Below are 14,422 nucleotides of genomic sequence, written 5' to 3'. Positions count from 1 at the left end.
GGATAGCCCAATCCGACACCTAGTGCAGTATCATAATCAAGTCTAGGGGTCAGGTGTAACTTTCCAGTTTTGCCCATCAATCTCCAAGGTCCAGGGCAATACTGGAAATCTGGTCCAGTTCAAAGATTCAATTAATCCTACACTGTATGTGCCTAGGGTCTCACCCTGGCAGCTGAGACAGGCCACCCCAACCGACTTGGTGGCACCACAGTGTCAGCCTTGTCAGGATAGGTCTCCCTAGACCAACCCACTGGCTGTGAACATTCTAAACTAACACGAGTCTCATTAATAGTAATCGGATTATTAAAGAAGACAGAATAACCATCTACACACAGTTTTGAGACAGAAATCAAATTTCTTCTTAAATTTTGTACGTAAAGACAATCTTTCAGTACAATTATTCCTTCTCTAAAAAATAATTCCACGGTTCCTATGGCCGCGGCTGCAACAGTTGCAGTAGTCCCTAAGTAGAGTGCGACTTCTCCTTCACTCAGCCTTCTGCTTACCTTGAACCCCTGCAGTGAGTTACACGCATGAGTTGAAGCCCCGGAGTCAATACACCAGGACGCAGAAGCTACCAATAAATTGGTTTCTATAACACAAGTTTCGAAGTTACCTTTCTTGGATTACAGGTAGGCAGGACAATTCCTTTTCCAGTGGCCGGTCTTCTTGCAGAAGTGACAGGCATCCGATGCTTTGTCTTTCTTATGCTTCTTGCTTTTAGTGGCTTTCTTCTGAGGCTTCTTTGCCTTCCTCTTTCTCTTGCCTGTCTTGCCAGCTTCAACAAGCATGGCTACAGGCTCATCCTTTTTAATCAGTTCTTCAGCTCTTTGCAACATATTGCTGAGCTCTTGTAAGCTGACATTCAGCTTGTTCATGTTATAGTTCATGATGAACGGATTAAAGGAAAGAGGCAAAGAGTTAAGGATAGCATCTATCTGGGTTGCAAGGTCCAGCCCGGATCCAAGAGCCTCCAGTTCATTGATGTATCCCATCATTCGAAGACAATGGTCGTGAACCTGTTGGCCCTTGGACATTTGTGTGGTCATGAACTGTTTCAAGACCTTTTGTCGAGTATAACGATTCTGCTCTTCATACATCGTCCTGAGACTGTCCAATATGTCCTTGGCAAGTTCGATCTGATCGAACTGCCTCTGTATCGGATTGTCCAGCGAGGCAATGATGTAACACCGGGCAAGGGAGTTTTTCTCCTCCCATTCTTGATAGTCTCTCCTTCGGGCCTCAGAAGCCCTATCTCCCAGCCGCTCCGGGGCAGGATTCTTTGCCACTTTATCAAGTTTTTCAGAAGCAAGGACCAGCATAAGGTTTCTATACCAGTCAGCATAGTTTGGGCCCTTCAACTTGTTGTCATCAAGTAGCTTTGCAAAAGATCCGTTTGCCATTTTCTGATAAAAGAGCAAACATCAGTCCATGACCTAATTTGATTCATGTTCATTTCATAGATATGGATTTTAATCTACGATCCATTTCCATTTATTCGTCTCTGAGATTTCCCTCCTTTCTCAGTGACAGAGACTACGGGTTGTCTCTGGAAATGTGGGAAATCACATAGGGTGCATGAGGCCAACTGTTTCAGCTACATAACCCCACCACCTTTCTGTGAAGGATCATATCCACTCATCATATGAGTTTTCCCTTTGGCCTCTGTCAGACAAGGTTCAGAGCCGTTTTCTGGTAAACCTTTCTGTCCAGTGAGTGCTTACCCATCATATTCGTGAACGCCAAGGTACCATGAGAGAGTTCCCATTTTCTGGTGAAGCCCCTCCCACATCGGTCTATGACGCCCCTATCATCTTATGAAACACTTAGACAAGCCCAACAGCAAATGGATAGCCCATTTTCTGGGGCGTTTCCTCATTACTGAAGGACCCATCTTCGTGCTAATGATGGAAGGCCTTTAGAGTTCATCATATGAATCTCCCTATCACATGCACTCATATTATCTGGAGGGAACAGATAATTACGCCCTAGTTCCATCTTTAGGTCAAACCAAAGTGGCTCCCACTGACTTTCATAAAGCCAGATTTTGGTGGGCCTAAATCGGCTAGGGTTCCGCACGAGACCTCATGATGAGGTGTGGGGCCCACCACTGAGGGAGGTCATCTAATGACCAAAAGGGACACCATGGCAATGATGTGCATTCAGCCATGGTGTGCGAAAGAGCCACTGTCGATTGAGCATGGGCCAAGTACTTATGGCCCATGTACGTAGCACATCACACATCCATACATCACATGCAGGGATAAATTGATCCAATCAATTAATTATCTGTAAAGCCCATTTGAAGCCCATTTTAAATCCATGATATTAACCATTAACATTATCTAGGTATATGGGCCGAACGGTTCAACCCATATAGCTTTAAGGGTTAAGTGGGCTTTTAGCTGTTTTAACTGTTTAAATCTGGGCCTTTACAGGTTGGGCCGAATTAACCATTCAATTAAATATCAATCCTTAGGCCCATTAGTGGGAAAATTAGGGCTGACTTTCAGCCTTGATTAAACCCTAGATTCGGTCCAAACAGTTTGAACCAATCTTGGTTCGAATGGGTCTAGGGTTTGATTTTTAATTAAATCTTTAATTCAAAAAAATAATCTGAAATTAATTACTGATAAAAGAAAAGCAACAATCAGTAAATCAGGGCTGTTCGCACAATCCATCCTGCAAAACAAAGGTTAGATCACAGAATGCAATTTCACAAACTGCAAATCGCAGATGGCGATTCTCCCATCTGCGAAATCTTTTTCTCTGCGAAATCTCCCTTTTTGCGCCGCCATCTTCGATCCATAATTAAAATGAATAGAAATCCTATTTCTATTAATAATTACAACAGATCGAATACCTATACATTGAGTCTAGAAAATAAAAAAAATTATTTACAGACCAAATGTAATAAATAAATCAAGAAACTGCAAATCTTGCAGGTTCCCTGCGCAAACCAAGATTTCGATCTCGTCTTGAACCAGTTTGTTTCAGATCTGAACCTGTGCAATTGGGCAGAAGGTGTTCTACCCAATTTGTGCAGATATGGGTTTTGGAAATTTTGTTCCCAAAATTATTGGGCGAGTAATCTAAAATTAATTTTATATAAATCTGATTATTATTTACAATTGTTCTTTATGATTTTCTTGATTTATGGGCTGTTCGTACAAGAGGAGATCGAAATCTTGGTTTGCGCAGGGAACCTGCAAGATTTGCAGTTTCTTGATTTATTTATTACATTTGGTCTGTAAATAATTTTTTTTTCTAGACTCAATGTATAGGTATTCGATCTGATGTAATTATTAATAGAAATAGGATTTCTATTTATTTTAATTATGGATCGAAGATGACGGCACAGAAAGGGAGATTTCGCAGAGAAGAAGATTTCGTAGATGGGAGAATCGCTATCTGCGATTTGCAGTTTGTGAAACTGCATTATGTGATCTAACCTCTATTTTGCAGGATGGATTGTACGAACAGCCATGATTTACTGATTATTGTATTTCTTTTATCAGTAATTAATTTCATATTATTTTCTTGAATTAAAGATTTAATTAAAGATCAAACCCTAGACCCATTCGAACCAAGATTGGTTCAAACTGTTTGGACCAAATCTAGGGTTTAATCAAGGCTGAAAGTCAGCCCTAATTTTCCCACTAATGGGCCTAAGGATTGATATTTAATTAAATGGTTAATTCGACCCAACCTATAAAGGCCCAGTTTTAAATAGTTAAAACTGCTAAAAGCCCACTTAACCCTTAAAGCTATATGGGTTGAACCATTCGGCCCATATACCTAGATAATATTAATGGTTAATATTATGGATTTAAAGTGGGCTTCAAATGGGCTTTACAGATAATTAATTGATTGGATCAATTTATCCCTGCATGTGATGTATGGATGTGTGATGTGCTACGTACATGCGCCATAAGTACTTGGCCCATGCTTAATCGACAGTGGCTCTTTCGCACACCATGGCTGAATGCACATCATTGCCATGGTGTCCCTTTTGGTCATTGGATGACCTCCCTCAATGGTGGGCCCCACACCTCATCATGAGGTCTCGTGTGGAACCCTAGCCGATTTAGGCCCATCAAAATCTGGCTTCATGAACGTCAGTGGGAGCCACTTTGGTTTGACCTAAAGATAGAACTAGGGCGTATTTATCTGTTCCCTCCAGACAATATGAGTGCATGTGATAGGGAGATTCATATGATGAACTCTCTAAAGGCCTTCCATCATTAGCACTAGGATGGGTCCTTCAGTAATGTGGAAACGCACCAGAAAATGGGCTATCCATTTGCTGTTGGGCTCGTCTAAGTTTTTCATAAGATGATAGGGGCGTCATAGACCGATGTGGGAGGGGCTTCACCAGAAAATGGGAACTCTCTCACGGTACCTTGGCTTTCACGAATATGATGGGTAAGCACTCACTGGACAGAAAGGTTTACCTGAAAACGGCTCTGAACCTTGTCTGACAGAAGCCAAAGGGAAAACTCATATGATGAGTGGATATGATCCTTCACAGAAAGGTGATGGGGTTATGCAGCTGAAACAGTTGGCCTCATGCAACCTATGTGATTTCCCACATTTCCAGAGACAACCCGTAGTCTCCGTCACTGAGAAAGGAGGGAAATCTCAGAGACGAATAAATGGAAATGGATCGTAGATTAAAATCCATATCTATGAAATGAACATGAATCAAATTAGGTCATGGACTGATGTTTGCTCTTTTATCAGAAAATGGCAAACGGATCATTTGCAAAGCTACCTGATGACAACAAGTTGAAGGGCCCAAACTATGCTGACTGGTATAGGAACCTTGTGTTGGTCTTAACCTCTGAAAAACATGACAAAGTGGCAAAGAATCCTGCCCCGGAGCGTCCGGGAGATAGGGCTTTTGAGGCCCGAAGGAGAGACTATCAAGAATGGGAGGAGAAAAACTCCCTTGCCCGGTGTTACATCATTGCCTCCTTGGACAATCCGATACAGAGGCAGTTCGATCAGATCGAATTTGCCAAAGACATATTGGACAGTCTCAGGACAATGTATGAAGAGCAGAATCATTCTACTCGACAAAAGGTCTTGAAACAGTTCTTGACCACACAAATGTCCAAGGGTGAACAGGTTCACGACCATTGTCTTCGAATGATGGGATACATCAACGAACTGGAGGCTCTTGGATCCGGGCTGGACCTTGCAACCCAGATAGATGCTATCCTTAACTCTTTGCCTCCTTCCTTTAATCCATTCATCATGAACTATAACATGAACAAGTTGAATGTCAGCTTACAAGAGCTCAGCAATATGTTGCAAAGAGCTGAAGAACGGATTAAAAAGGATGAGCCTGTAGCCATGCTTGTTGAAACTAGCAAGTCATGCAAGAGAAAGAGGAAGGCAAAGAAGCCTCAGAAGAAAGCCACTAAAAGCAAGAAGCAGAAGAAAGACAAAGCATCGGATGCCTGTCACTTCTGCAAGAAGACCGGCCACTAGAAAAGGAATTGTCCTGCCTACCTGGAATCCAAGAAAGGTAACTTCGATACTTGTGTTATAGAAACCAATTTATTGGTAGCTTCTGCGTCCTGGTGTATTGACTCCGGGGCTTCAACTCATGCGTGTAACACACTGCAGGGGTTCAAGGTAAGCAGAAGGCTGAGTGAAGGAGAAGTCACACTCTACTTGGGGACTACTGCAACTGTTGCAGCCGCGGCCATAGGAACCGTGGAATTATATTTTAGAGAAGGAAAAATTGTACTAAAACATTGTCTTTATGTACAAAATTTAAGAAGAAATTTGATTTCTGTCTCAAAACTGTGTGCAGATGGTTATTCTGTCTTCTTTAGTAATACGATTACTATTAAAAGAAACAACAGATTCATCGCATACGGGGAACTGGAGAACGGTCTCTATGTTCTACATCCTTCTCTAGAAACTAACATAACCGAAACTACGTCGGTTGAAAACCCCAAGAAGAGAGCCCGTGATACAGTTAATCCCACGTGTCTGTGGCATTACCGACTTGGCCACATCGGTGTTGACCGAATCACAAGGTTGGTAAAGGATGGTCCTTTGGATTTTCTAGCTGTAGAAGATCTTCCCACCTGTGAGCCTTGCCTACAAGGCAAGATGACGAAACGGCCATTTGACGGTAAGCCTGAAAGATGTACAGGCACACTTGACCTAATACATACTGATGTATGTGGTCCCCTGAGTGTTAGGACACGAAATCAACACGTGTATTTCATCACCTTCACAGATGATTTTTCACGATATGGTTACGTGTACCTAATGAGACACAAGTCTGAATCCTTCGAAAAGTTCAAAGAGTTTAGACAAGAGGTCGAGAAACAGTTAGGGAGAGAAATTAAAACCCTTCGATCCGATCGAGGTGGCGAATATCTCTCTGACGAATTCAGGGACTACTTAAAGGACAATGGGATAGTATCACAATTAGCTCCTCCTGCTACACCACAACTTAACGGTGTTTCAGAGATGAGGAATAGGAGCTTATTAGATATGGTCCGGTCGCTTCTCATACACTCAGAGTTACCCACATCCTTTTGGGGTTACGCATTAGAGACTGCGATTTACGTGCTGAATCGGGTTCCAACCAAATCGGTTCCGAATACTCCATATGAACTTTGGACCGGAAAGAAACCAAGTGTCAGACACTTGAAGATTTGGGGTTGTCCAACACACGTTAAAAGAATGAGTGCAGACAAGTTGGAATCTAAGACCAGCCATTGCCTACTTGTAGGCTACCCAAAAGGCTCTGTAGGTTACCTTTTCTATGACCCAAGTGAGCAGAAAGTGTTCTGCAGTCGAAATGCGCAATTCTTGGAAACTGACTATATCTTGGACACCCATCGTCAGGAAGTTGTTCTTGATGAGGAGAGCTCAGGAGCAGTGGGAGATGTCCCACAAGTTCCAGGTAGTGACCAACTTAGAAGATCCACTCGGGCATCCAGGCCACCAGTCCGTTATGGTTATGACCAGGATAGTTACCTGGTGGAAACCTTGACTAGTGAGGAGGATCCCGTGACTTACGCGGAAGCTATGTTGGACATAGATTCCCAGAAGTGGGTGGAGGCCATGAGAGCAGAGATGGACTCAATGGAGACCAATGGAGTCTGGACTCTAGTAGATCCGCCCTCCGGGGTAAAGGCAATCGGTTGCAAATGGATTTACAAGAGGAAGAAGGGCCCCGATGGTAAAGTTGAGACCTTCAAGGCCCGTCTGGTGGCGAAAGGGTACACTCAGAAAGAGGGCATCGATTATGAGGAAACCTTTTCGCCTGTGGCCATGCTTAAATCCATTAGGATCCTGCTAGCTGTAGCAGCATACCATGATTATGAGATTTGGCGGATGGATGTCAAAACTGCATTCCTGAATGGAGATCTTACTGAAGATATCTATATGCAGCAGCCGCAAGGCTTCATTGCTGCAGGTCAGGAAAACATGGTATGTAAACTTAACAGATCCATTTATGGGCTTAAGCAAGCTTCTAGAAGTTGGAACATCCGTTTTAACTCTGCTGTCAAATCGTTTGACTTCGAGCAGAATCCGGATGAACCCTGTGTCTATAGGAAGTACAGTGGTGATAAGGTTACCTTCTTGGTTCTGTATGTAGATGACACTCTACTCATTGGGAATGATGTGGGAATGTTAACTACGGTGAAAGTATGGCTTTCGCAGCAATTCTCCATGAAAGATCTTGGAGAAGCCTCCTATATACTGGGTCTTCGACTCTATAGAGATAGATCGAAGCGGATAATAGGATTATCCTAATCTGCTTACATTGACAAAATAGTCAAAAGATACAGCATGGAAAACTCCAAGAAAGGAAATGTTCCTTTCAGGCACGGAGTCACTCTCTCCAAGAAGATGTCTCCTAAGACTTCTGAGGAGATAGATGGCATGAAAGACGTTCCTTATGCCTCAGCCGTAGGGAGCATCATGTATGCCATGCTGTGCACTCGTCCTGACATAGCTCAGGCAGTGAGTGTAGTAAGCAGATTTCAGGCCAACCCAGGGCAGGAGCATTGGACTGCTATGAAAAACATACTTAAGTACCTTCGAAGGACAAAAGAGTTTTGTCTAGTATTCGACGGTAGCTCACTACAGATCCAGGGGTTTACAGATGCCGATTTCCAGTCAGACCCAGATGATAGAAAGTCTACATCTGGATATGTTTTCACGATAGGATCGTGTGCTGTTTGCTGGAAAAGCAGCAAACAGGGGTCCACTACAGACTCCACGATCGAGGCCGAATACATTGCCGCAAGTGAGGCTGCCAAAGAAGCTGTGTGGATGAAGAAGTTCGTTCACGAGTTGGGAGTTGTTCCGTCTAGCACATCACCCATCCCATTGTTGTGTGACAACAATGGAGCCATTGCTCAGGCTAAGGAGCCACGAGCCCACTCGAAGTCGAAGCACATCGAGAGGAGTACCACGTACTGCGGGAGATTGTTGGTAGAGAGGACGTCCTGATACAGAAGGTAGCGTCAACGGAAAATGTAGCAGACCCATTGACAAAGCCACTATCACAGAAAGTGTTTGAGAAACACGTGGAAAGCATGGGACTCCGGCTAGTACCTGATTGGACCTAAGTGCAAGTGGGAGCTGTTAGACAGTTGTGTATGCCCTTAGCTTCAATCAGAATGATGTACTTTATGAGTTTATTGTAAATGAATAAAGATACATATTTGATTCATGTGTCCTTGGTATGTTTCTGTGTAATACCCTTAAACTGGACACTTAATGAGACTCGTGTTAGTTTAGAATGTTCACAGCCAGTGGGTTGGTCTGGGGAGACCTATCCTGACAAGGCTGACACTGTAGTGCCACCAAGTCGGTTGGGGTGGCTTGTCTCAGCTGCCAGGGTGAGACCCTAGGCACATACAGTGTAGGATTAATTGAATCTTTGAACTGGACCAGATTTCCAGTATTGCCCTGGACCTTGGAGATTGATGGGCAAATCTGGAAAGTTACACCCGACCCCTAGACTCGATTATGATACTACACTAGGTGTCGGATTGGGCTATCTTTGATGTACCAATCAGTGAGATCCTTAGAGGGGGTCAAAACCTGGGTATGTTGGGACAGTCCGAGAATTCATCTGAGTGGGTGATCATAGTGATAGGATCAGCCCCTTTGTCGGACAAAGGTAATGATCGGGGATGCACTCTCACTGATGGAAACCAAGACTGCCGGCAGCCGATTCAACCGTTGAGATTTGTTTTGCAAAATATATTTTATATAAGATATAAAAGTATATATGTATGGTTTCTAAATTGTTTGCAAGAAGGTTTTAATTCCCGGGATCCATATAAGTGGAGAGTGCAACACTGTTCCTTGTAGCCGAGGGAGAGGTCCTCTCTTGTCGGGCAGTGTATGATCATTATGGGCTGAGATGTTAAGTGTAAGACCATTGAGGATAATGCCTGATGGGCTAATCTTGCATCTACCCACAGTCCCTGGGTGTTACAAGGTGGCTTGGCCCAGGGACCACTTAGTGTAAGTGTTGGGCCCATAGAGCTCATTTGATGGGTTTCAGGGGGTACACTGTCTTCAGCAGTGCATTCGGCTAGGCCTTGTAACAAAGGCTGGGCTGAACCCATGTGGCTGATGTGTAGATTAATGCTTGGGTCCCACGCCATACAAGGAAGCCCAACTGGGCAGCAATTTGGAAGGTTTTTTGAGTACATAACCTTAATGGACCTTAAGCCCCTTTTGAACTGGGCTGATTTGAACAGTCATCTAAAGGGGGCGAATTCTGAAGTTTGTCAGCTGAAAGGATTGGGCTTAGACCCTATCCACTCAGAGAGTCCAAGATCTAAATAAGATTTAGATCTGGAAACCTCCTAATTAGATTAGGAGACAGCTGATCTGATTTGCAGATAAGATAAGGATTATCCCTTATCACTAAGGGACTTCTAACCCAAATATGATTTGGATTAGCAACTCCTAATCTGATTAGGAGCTGATCCCTTTGAGATTATAAAAGGGGAAGGGGGCGGCAGCCTTTTACATCATCAACAGCATTCTTCTCTTAAAGAAAGAGAGATTGAGAGATTTCCGCAATCTTTGGGCGTCAATAGGATGGATCTCTCATCCCTTCACTAGCCACATGGGTTCGGCCCAGCCTTTATTACAAAGCCCAACCGAATTCACTGAAAAACTCAGTAAACCCCTGAGCCCATCACATGAACCCTATGGGCCCAACACTTACATTAAGTGGTCCCTGGGCCAAACCATCTTATAAAAACCCAGGGACTATGGGCAGGTGCAAGATTAGCCCACCAGGTACTATCCTAAATGGTCTTACACTTAACCTCTCAGCCCTCAATGATTAAGCACTGCCCGACAAGAGAGGACCTCTCCCTCGGCTGCAAGGAACAGTGTCACACTCTCTACTCACACGGATCCCGAGAATTAAAACCATTTGCAAACATTTTGAAACCGTATGTATATATATATTTATCATATATAAATTTTGCAAAACAAAATTCCAATGATTGAAATCAACTACCGGCAGTTTGGTTTTCATCAGAGAGAGTGCATTCCCGATCATTACCTTTGTCCGACAAAGGGGCTGATCCTGTCACTATGATCACCCACTCAGATGAATTCTCAGACTGCCCCAACATGCCCAGGTTTTGACCCCCGCTAAGGATCTCATTGATTGGCATATGAAAGACAGCCCGATCTGACACCTAGTGAAGCATCATAATCGAGTCTAGGGGTCAGGTGTAACTTTCCAGTTTTGCCCATCTGTCTCCAAGGTCCAGGGCAATATTGGAAATCTGGTCCGGTTCAAGGATTCGAGTAATCCGATACTACATGTGCCTTGGGTCTTACCCTGGTGGCCGAGACAGGCCATTCCAACACTTGGTGGCACACCAATATCAGCCTTGGTAGGATAGATCTCCCCAGACTTATCCAATGGCTGTGAACATTTAAAACTAACACGAGTCTCAATAAGTGTCCAGTTTTAGGGTCTTACACAAAATTATACCAAACAACATGAATCAAACATGCACTTTATTTATTTACACCAAATATCAAAAGTACATCAAATCGGATTGAAGCTAAGGGCATACAAAACTATCTAACAAATTGATCCCCCGACAATCACATGGATGGTCCCCTGAACTGGTCTCTCGTCGGGAGGCTACCTCTGCGGCTGTTCTACTTGTCTGCTGGACTCGGGAGCTTCTTTATTCTGCTCCCTATGCCGACCTGCTTTATTATTTTTATTATGTTGTACAAAATTTCTTAGATATCCGCGACGGATAAGTTCTTCTATCTCGTCGCGGAGGTTCTTACAGTTTTTGGTACTATGACCGTGATCTCTATATAAACTACAATACATGTTTTTATTCCTAACATTGGGATCGGCCTTAAGCCGAGGAGGCCACTTCACATATGGGGCGTCCTTGATCGCCATGAGGATCTCGGCCCGCTTTGTGTTGAGGGGCGTTTAATCCCTTTCTGCTGTCAGAGCTCGGAAAGGTTGAGTTGGCTTTGCCCCCCAAGTTTGGTCCTTCTTCTTCTTGTTGTCACTTGGAGCTAGGGGCTCCGGTTCCCTTTTTCTTCTTTCAAGGGCCTGCTCACCCTTTTGGTTGATCTCCTCCTTTGTCCCTATGAACCGATCTGCCAATTCGAGGAACTCGGTCACGATCTTGGGTTGGTTGACCACCACATGCCATCTAAACTCGTTGTGGATAATACCCCACTTGGCCGCAGTGAGCCGAACTGTAGGGTCTAGGTCGAGTATCTGCAGGCAAGCGTCATTAAACCGCTTGATGTAGTTCTGGATGGACTCTCCTTCCCTCTGGACTATGTTGAGGAGGTTTTCTTGGATCCTCGGGCACCTTTTACTGGTGACGAAGTGGGAGGTGAAGACCTGCACGAACTGCACCTAGCTCCTTATTGAACCTGGTGCGAGGTTTCGGTACCAAGTACGGGCTACTCCTTTGAAAGTAGTGGAGAAAGCCACGCACATGCAAGACTCGCTTGCTCTAGCTAGATGCATCTGGGACTGAAAGGCATCCACGTGGTCGTTGGGATCGAAAGACCCATCGTACTTGTCCAGCGGGGGGAGCTTGAAGTCCCTTGGCATAGGGACAGCAAGGAGCTCTGGTGGCAGGGGGGAGGGAATTGATGTTAGACAGTTTTGTATGCCCTTAGCTTCAATCAGAATGATGTACTTTATGAGTTTATTGTAAATGAATAAAAGTGCAGATTTGACTCATGTTCCCTTGGTATGTTTCTATGTAATACCCTTAAGCTGGACACTTAATGAGACTCGTGTTAGTTTAGAATGTTCACAGCCAATGGGTCGGTCTGGGGAGACCGATCCTGATAAGGTTGACACTGCGGTGCCACCAAGTTGGTTGGGGTGGCCTGTCTCAGCTGCCAGGGTGAGACCCTAGGCACATACAGTGTAGGATTAATTGAATCTTTGAACTAGACCAGATTTCCAGTATTGCCCTGGACCTTGGAGAGTGATGGGCAAAACTGGAAAGTTACACCCGACCCCTAGACTCGATTATCATACTGCACTAGGTGTCGGATTGGGCTATCTTTGATGTACCAATCAGTGAGATCCTTAGTGGGGGTCAAAACCTGGGTATGTTGGGACAATCTGAGAATTCATCTGAGTGGGTGATCATAGTGACAGGATCAGCCCCTTTGTCGGACAAAGGTAATGATCGGGGATGCACTCTCACTGATGGAAACCAAGACTGCTGGCAACTGATTTCAACCGTTGAGATTTGTTTTGCAAAGTATATTTTATATGAGATATAAAAGTATATATATTATGGTTTCTAAAATGTTTGCAAGAAGGTTTTAATTCTCGGGATCCATATAAGTAGAGAGTGCAACACTGTTCCTTGCAGCCGAGGGAGAGGTCCTCTCTTGTCGGGCAGTGTATGATCATTATGGGCTGAGAGGTTAAGAGTAAGACCATTGAGGATAATGCCTGATGGGCTAATCTTGCATCTGCCCACAGTCCCTAGGTGTTACAAGGTGGCTTGGCCCAGGGACCACTTAGGGTAAGTGTTGGGCCCATAGAGCCCATAAGATGGGTTTCAGGGGGTGCACTGTCCATAACAGTGTATTCGGCCAGGCCTTGTAACAAAGGCTGGGCTGAACCCATGTTGCTGATGTGTAGATCAATGTTTAGGTCTCACACCATACAAGGAAGCCCAACTGGGCAGCAGTTAGGAAGGTTAAGTGAGTACATAAGCTTAATGGGCCTAAAGCCCATTTCAAACTGGGCTATTTGACTAGTTAATCATGGGGCGAATTCTGAGATGGATTAGCAGATAGGATAGGATCTTGACCCTATCCACTCAGAGAGTCCAGATCTGAATGTGATTCAGATCTAGAAACCTCCTAATAAGATTAGGAGAAAGCTAATCTAATCTGCATATAAGATAAGAGTTTATCTTTATCACCTAAAGATAGGGCTGATCCAAATATGATTTGGATAAGCAACTCTTAATTGGATTAGGAGCTGATCTTTTAGGTTAACAAAAAAGGAGGGGGTGGCAGCCTTTAGAAGAAAGATAATCAAAAAATCCTCTTGAGTGCTGAAATCACAAGAAGAGAGAATTCTGCACCCTACGAATACTCTCTTGCCACCTCCTTACAATCGCCACCATTACCTTCAAATCGATCTCCAGTTCTTGGGAGAAATCAAGATCTGATCTTGATACCAATCTTTTGGGAAAAGATTGATTGGAGCTGTACTCACAAGCCATCCAATTCATTCTTGCGAAGGGTCAAGTTCTTTTGGAAGAACATTGCTGATTCTGCTCCATCCTACACTGCGCCATCTTCAGTGGGAGCAGTGACGGGTTTGTCGAAGCCCTCAAAATTAATACTAGTCCCACAATAAAATATTTGCAGTAAAAGTGGTTCTAGGTCGAATCTCACAAGGAGCAAATCAATAATCTCTTAGCCGAATGGGTAATGTAATTGAGTGAGAGAATTTAAATTCTGAAATAAAAAGAAAAGAAAATAAATAGCAACTTAAACAAGAGAAAATCAGTCTTACTGAATTCTGGTTCAAGGGTTCGGGTTGAATCGATTGGCCATCGATCCTAGGTACATTTTAGCATTCTTGCAATTCAAGCATTTAACCTTAGATTTATTAGGATAACCATAATAAGCCTTGGGTTTTCCTAATTCAGTTGACCAAACCCAGCATTCGATCAACACTTATCACCACTTAAATGGGTACGATAGCGTCCATATTAAACAGTGATAGCATTAAGATTTGTGAAAACAGTTAAACCAAAATAACAATAATTGAGATAGTTGCAATTATTGAATCTTGTTCCATCGATTCCATTAGGTTGAATCATGTTAAAACATTGGTCAAAGGCTATCATGAACAATTGACCCA

General features: G+C 43.7%; 1 pseudogene; it reads left to right on the top strand.

The window, feature by feature from the left end:
* Nucleotides 1-14,422, top strand: part of LOC104590607 (cysteine-rich receptor-like protein kinase 25) — a 70,972-nt pseudogene that overhangs the window by 46,724 nt on the left and 9,826 nt on the right.

Source organism: Nelumbo nucifera, chromosome 1 (assembly GCF_055504915.1).
Source record: "Nelumbo nucifera cultivar China Antique chromosome 1, China Antique-T2T, whole genome shotgun sequence".
Classification (NCBI taxonomy): Eukaryota; Viridiplantae; Streptophyta; class Magnoliopsida; order Proteales; family Nelumbonaceae; genus Nelumbo; species Nelumbo nucifera.
The sequence above is the reverse complement of the archived record's forward strand: the minus strand, read 5'-3'. Positions and strand labels throughout refer to the sequence as shown.